The sequence below is a fragment of the Chiloscyllium plagiosum genome, chromosome 1 (assembly GCF_004010195.1).
Source record: "Chiloscyllium plagiosum isolate BGI_BamShark_2017 chromosome 1, ASM401019v2, whole genome shotgun sequence".
NCBI classification, from domain to species: domain Eukaryota; kingdom Metazoa; phylum Chordata; class Chondrichthyes; order Orectolobiformes; family Hemiscylliidae; genus Chiloscyllium; species Chiloscyllium plagiosum.
In genome coordinates, this window is record NC_057710.1 from 115,176,596 (window position 1) to 115,183,824 (window position 7,229).

Sequence of the window (7,229 nt, forward strand, 5' to 3'; positions counted from 1 at the left end):
CCAAAATGCAGCACCTCGCATTTATCTGAATTAAAACTCCATCTGCCACTTCTCGGCCCATTGGCCCATCTGATCAAGATCCTGTTGTAATCTGAGGTAACCCTCTTCGCTGTCCACTACACCTCCAATTTTGGAGTCATCTGCAAACTTACTAACTATACTTCTTATGCTCGCATCCAAATCATTTATGTAAAAGACAAAAAGTAGAGGACCCGGTACTGATCCTTGTTGCACTCCACTGGTCACAGGCCTCCAGTCTGAAAAACAACCCTCCATCACCACCGGTTGAGCCATTAAGTGAATGGTTGTTGTTGAACACAATTTTGCTGCTGTTGATGCCCCACAGTGCATCATGATGACCAGTTTTGAATTGTGAAATTTGTAAAACATATGGAATTTGAGCCACTATGCATTATTTGGGGTGGATCTTGCAGGCCCTCTAGTGGATTAATATAAATTGGTGCTGGCTCGTCCCCACAATGCCCCAGCCACTTTTTAAACAGGGGTCTTGAGCTGCTTTGACCTCGCTCACCTTGATGTTTTCAATGTCTGAAGAATTCCTTGGCATTAGGTTTGCAGTTGAGTTTTCTCAGCTTCTGTCCCATGAGCAACATTCAGATGAGGAGCCTGAGCATTTTTCTGAGTGCCAGTGAAATTGAACCCAGTTCTTAGTCTCTATCCCATTGGATTCTTAAAGGCAATTACTGTGACTGTGTGTAACACCACTCAATATGTTGCTCACCACTGCTTCAGTTTTTTATATAAAATTGACCTAAGGCTTGACTTGGTCTCGGGCTTTTGCCCGCAACTTCGATTTCGAAGCGCCTTGGATGCCGACCGAACTGCTGTGCTCTTCCAGCACCACTAATCCAGAATTTGGTCTCCTAATGGTTCTATGGTGGACAAATGGCAAAAATCCCAGAACATTGGTGTAAACAGTTTGTAAGCCATTGATCTTCTGCTGAAATTATAAAGTGGAAAGCAGGAGTCATAGAGATGTACAGCACAGAAACAGAACTTTTGGTCCAACTCGTCCAAGCCGACCAGATATCCCAACATAATCTAGTCCCATTTGTCAGTATTTAGTCCATATCCCCCTAAACCCTTCCTATTCATATACCCATCCAGATGCCTTTTAAATGCTGCAATTGTACCAGCCTCCGTTACTTGTTCTGGCAGCTCATTCCATACACATACCACCCTCTGCGTGAAAATGTTTCCCCTTAGGTTCCTTTTATATCTTTCTCCTCTCACCCTAAACCTATGCCCTCGAGTCATGGATTCCCCCACCCCAGGGAAAATATTTTGTTATTTATCCTATCCATGCCCCTCTTTAGTTTATAAACCTCTATAAGGTCACCTCTCAGCCTCCGATGCTCCAGGGGAAACAGCCCGAGCCTGTTAAGCCTCTTCCTATAGCTCAAATCCTCCTACCCTGGCAGCATCTTTGTCAATCTTTTCTGAACCCTTTCAAATTTCACAACATCCTTCTAGTAGGAAGGAAACCAAGTCAGCACACAGTATTCCAAAAAGTGGCCTAACCAATGTCCTGTACAGCTGCAACATGACCTCCCAACCTTACACTCAATGCTCTGACCAATAAAGGAAAACATACCAAACACTTTCACTATCCTATCTACCTGCGACTCTACTTTCAAGGAACTATGAACCTGGACTCCAAGGTCTCTTTGTCCAGCAACACTCCCCAGGACTTTGCCATTAAGTGTGTAAGTTGTGCTCTGATTTGCTTTCCCAAAATGCAGTACCTCACATTTATCTAAATTAAACTCCATCTGTTACTCCTCAGCCCATTGGCCCATCTACTCAAGATCCCACTGTACTTTGAGGTAACCTTCTTCGCTGTCCACTACATCTCCAATTTTGGTGTCATCTGCAAACTTGTTAACTATCCCTCCTATGTTGACATCGAAATAATTTATGAAATAATACATGATGAAAAGCAGTGGACCCAGCACGGATCCTTGTGGCACTCCACTGGTCACAGGCCTCTAGTCTGAAAAACAACCCTCCACCACCACCCTCTGTCTTCCACCTTTGAGCCAGTTCTGTATCCAAAGGGCTAATTCTCTTTGTATTCCATGAGATCTAACCTTGCTAATCAGTCGTCCATGGGGAACCTTGTCGAACACCTTACTGAAGTTCATATAGATCATGTCCACCGCTCTGCCCTCATCAATTCTCTGTTACTTCTTCAAAAAAGCAATCAAGTCCATGAGCCTTCCCACGCACAAAGCCATGTTGACTATCCCTAATCAGTCCTTGCCTTTCCAAATACGTGTACATCCTGTCCCTCAGGATTCCCTCCAACAACCTGCTCGCCATCGACGTCAGGCTCACTGGTCTATAGTTCCCTGGCTTGTCCTTACCACAATAGTGACACCACGTTCAGCAACCTCCAGTCTTCCGGCACCTGACCTAAGACTATTGATGATACAAATATCTGAACAAGAGGCCCAGCAATCACTTCCCTAGCTTCTCACAGAGTCCTAGGGTACACCTGATCAGGTCCTGGGGATCCCTGCGGAAATTCTCACTTACCCACCTTTTGAAAAATACAACAAATGCATACATTTTTGTACCATTCCATCACAGAGGCATGAAAATGACATGGAAGCAAGAAAGTTCTGCAATATTGTTGAATTCTCCAAAATTCAGGGAGAAATGCATAAGTTGCATTGCTATGAACCATTAAAACATCTTTCTGTTAAGGGAATCAATGTTCAAGCAATTTGTGACAAACAGCAATGAATTGCCTTTATGTATACCAGATTTATTTGCGGATTGGTGCAATAGTTTTGCTATGAGGCAACTAAGCTCTACTTAGCTCTATTCTAAGAAAACAGTCAAGTATTTCGATACATTCTGTGTGAAAGGTGTGGCCTCTTCTTACATGGCCATATAGCCACATAGTGTCAATTCCAACATCTGAGCATAAGTCCAAAGAGGTACATTCAGCCATAATTGTTGGAATGAAGAAGTTAGTTGGGTTCAGAAGGGAACTTTGTGGGAACCCAGATGATTGAAAAAGATGCTGGGTTCAGTTCCTGAGCAGATCTTTCAGAGTGTGGTTGACTATTTCTTCATTACAAGAAAACTAGCATTTGAATGGTCATTCATCTCTGTGGTGACCGAGGGAGCTGGAGATCAATGTTATGAGACCCTTCACTCAAAGGAGGTGGCAGGCAGATTATTAATTAGACATTCCAGTAATATTTCACTGTCTAAACAGCAAGGCCAGGATTTTGTGATTTCCCCGCTGGCAGGTTTAAAGGTTAAGGGTTGGTGGGGGTAATCAGGGGGTGTTAGAATTCTTCGGTTGGCCTTCCTACTTGCCTGCTACCCAAACCAACCTGTCCAGATTTTACAATGGGGCAGGTGAGACCTCTGCCAGCAAGCCTCTGCTTGTCAATTAATGTCCGCATTAGAATTGATTCCCACCCAGCCTCAATTTTCAGTCTGGCCGGAGCAGTTCAGGTGCAGGGGGAAACCCAGAGTGATCTTGCTGAGGGTAGAGATACCTCCACCAACAGCCTCCTTTTAATATTGGGACCAGTGCCTGAATACCCATTAGATGGTCCAGTCCCTACAGGTGCTCCTTCTCCTCCTGGCATTTCCACCATTACTCCAATCACCCGCCCACTCCACCCCAATCCCTCCCCGCCTTCTCTTTTGTGCCTCACCTCCGCTCCTCTCCTTAAAACCTCACATTTATATGTTTCCTGAACTCCCAGGACTTCAACACTGGTGACTGGTGCTATCTATTGCAGTGTCTGGTACTAGACAGCTGCTGGCCAATCTTTGAGTGGGAGCTGTAGGAGGTTGGATTTTCAAGTGAGGGGGTGAAGTTACATCTCCACAGAATTAATGTTGGTTGTGTTGTTAAATGGCTGCAGAGCAGCTAGAGTGGGCAGCAATACATTAGTCACTGACTTTCCAGGTGATGGAAAGGGAAATTGTGACATCACAACATCCTGCCACAATTTCCTAAGCTTCATGGTGCCTCAAGACTTTTCACATGAAAATATTTGCCTTTGAGCCTGCTTAAAGGTCTTTGTATGAACATACAAAATAGGAGCGGCAGTAAGACATGCAGCCAGACTAAGCTTGCTCTGGTACTCAGTAGGATCATGGATAATCTGCTTGTGTTCCAAATTGCACATTCCCCTCTAACCCAAACAATTTTTGTTTCTCTTACCTAGCAAGAATCTATCCACCTCCACCTTAAAACTACTCAATGACCTGACCTTCACTACTTTCTATGGCAGAGAATTCTACAGTTACACAATTATCTGAGAGAAAATGTTTCTCTTCATCACTGTTCTGAAAGGGTAATCACCAATTTTAAAACAGTTCTCCCTAATTCTGGACCTAACCACTAGAAAATATGTCCTTTCCCCATCTGCCTTGTCAAAACAATTCAGAATATTATATATTTCAATCAAATCAATCCTCACTCTTCTAAACTCCAACCAAAACAACCCCAGGCTGTCCAACTAATCCTCCTCAGACAACACACTCATTCTATGTATCATTCTCCCCTGAATCATCTCCAAAGTATTTCCCTCCATTCTTAAATATCTCTTTTAAGACCCAAGGTCCATCTGGACCTAACCACTTGTCAGTCTGTAATTCCGTCAGTTTGCTCAGTACCACCTCTAGTCATTGTGATTTTACTAAGTTCCTTTCAGCACAGACACAGAGCCGGGCACTTTAACCAGGTTGTCAACAGTGGTGAGCATGGTGTATGGCACTGTGTTCTGTCAGTCTCACACTGGCAATGTGTGACAGTGGTTCACACAGCACACTGAATACCTTCACCCAAATAATTTGATGAGAATTTAGGAGCCATGGTTAGTAGGTTTAAGGAAGGTTACCTAAGGTTACAAAGGGTTCTTGATCAATTGGGTTAATGGGCTGTGGAGTGGCAAATGGAGTTTAATTTGGAAAAATGCAAGGTATTGCATTTTGGTAAAACAGACAAGGGCAGGACTTATAGTGTTGTGTCCAACAGCTAGACATCAGTGTTCAGGTACACAGTTCTTTGAAAGTTGCCTCACAAATAGGCAGTTTCCTTTAGTACGATTGCCGTCATTGCTCAGACCATTAAGAATAGGAGTTGGGATATCATGTTGAGGTTGTACAAGCCATTGGTGAGGGCAATTTTGGAGAACAATGTACAGTTCTGGCCAGCCTGCTATAGGAAAGATATTGTTAAATTGGAGAGGGTTCAGGAAAGATTTACCAGGATTATGCTGGAACTGAAGGATTTGAGTTATAAGGATAGGCTGAGACTTTTTTCATCAGAGCATAGGAGGTTGAAGGATGATGTTTTAGAAAGATATAAAATCATGAGAGGTGCAGATAAGGTGAATAGCAAAGGTCTTTTCTGTAGGGGGCATATTTCTAAGGTGAGAGGAGAAAGATGAAAGGAACATGAGGGGCAACCTTTTCATACAGAAGGTGATTCACAGCAGAATGAACTGCCACATGAAGTACTGGATGCAGGTAGCGTTACAATCTTTAAAATAAGTTTTGTTAGGTACATGAATATGTAAAGGTTTAGAGGATATATGGGCCAAACACAGGCACGTGGGATGGGTTTAGTTTGGGAAACTTGGTTGGCATGGGCTGGTTGGACTGAAGAGTCTGTTTCCATGCTGTATGACTCTATGACTCTATATCTGAAAGTCTAAGAGGAGTTGTTCTTAGTCAGGTCAGGAGCCAGGCTGTGAGGAGGAAGGTTGGCTGTTACACAAGGATATAAACTGATTATGATTTGGAGATGCCAGTGTTGGACTGGGGTGTACAAAGTTAAAAATCACACAACACCAGGTTATAGTCCAACAGGTTTAATTGGAAGCACACTAGCTTTCGGAGCGACGCTCCTTCATCAGGTGATAGTGGAGGGCTCGATCGTAACACAGGATTTATAGCAAAAATTTGCAGTGTGATGTAACTGAAATTATACATTGAAGAATTGATTGTCTGTTAAGTCTTTCATCTGTTAGAATGCAGTGATAGTTTCACTTCTTTCATGTGTAAATCACAAAACCTTTTTTTTAAAGTTGCATTCTCGGGTTAGCTATTAACAATGGTGATAGCTAGACAATATGTTGAAAATAAAAACAATGACTGCAGATGCTGGAAACCAGATTCTGGATTAGTGGTGCTAGAAGAGCACAACAGTTCAGGCAGCATCCAAGGAGCAGCGAAATCGATCATCCTGATGAAGGGCTTTTACCCGAAACATCGATTTCACTGCTCCTTGGATGCTGCCTGAACTGCTGTGCTCTTCCAGCACCACTAATCCAGAATATGTTGAAGGTGTTAGCCCCCTGTGTTCTCTGTCTATGACCTGATGTTAAGATTGATTCTAATCTAAAAAGTTTTACATAAATTCATGCAGTTTTTGACCTCAGAGTTCTACATGAATGTATGCAGTTTTTAAGCAAAGTGCAATGTAACTCTGCAAGTACAAATTCACCCCACAAAATATATGTGTGCATGTGGGTCTTTGTCTGTGTGTGTGTGTGTGTCTGGGGTGGGGGTTGTGAGTGTGAGAAAGTGTGTGTGTGTGTGAAGTGAGTGCATAGTTTCTTAAGTCTGTGAGGGGGTGCATGTGTGAGTGTGGGAGTTTGTGTGTCTATAAGGGTGTGTGTGGGTGTCTATGTGCGCGTCTGTGTATACCTGTATCCGTGTGTATGTGAGAGTGTGTGTGTGTAGTGCAGTGGTGATCATCTGTAATGTGACATGAACCCAAGGTCCCAGTTGAGGCCCTCCCTATGGGTAGCGAACTTAACTATCAGCCTCTGCTCGGCCACTTTCCTCTGCTGCCTGGGTTTGACAGGGATTGCAAAGGAATGAACAGGCTGAGCCTGTGACACACTGCACAGAGGGTTTGCTTCCACCCACATCCAAATCTGAAATGTGTAATTGCAACGAGAAGTAACTGCCACTACACCCGGACTGGGTGGAGAATGTTTTACTTTGCCTGAGGATGTGGTCTCCATGATGTAGGCTCTTCAACAGGCAGTTGCATCAAGTGAATCAAACACTTACGCCATACAGCACATTTGGCAATTCTGTCAAGGTCATGAAACGACCAAATCCTGGCTACAAGCAATCCTGACCAGGTCATTGATCATGGCACAGATTGAAGATAGAAGAAAATGAGGACTGCAGACGCTGGAGATCAGAGTCAAAAAGTG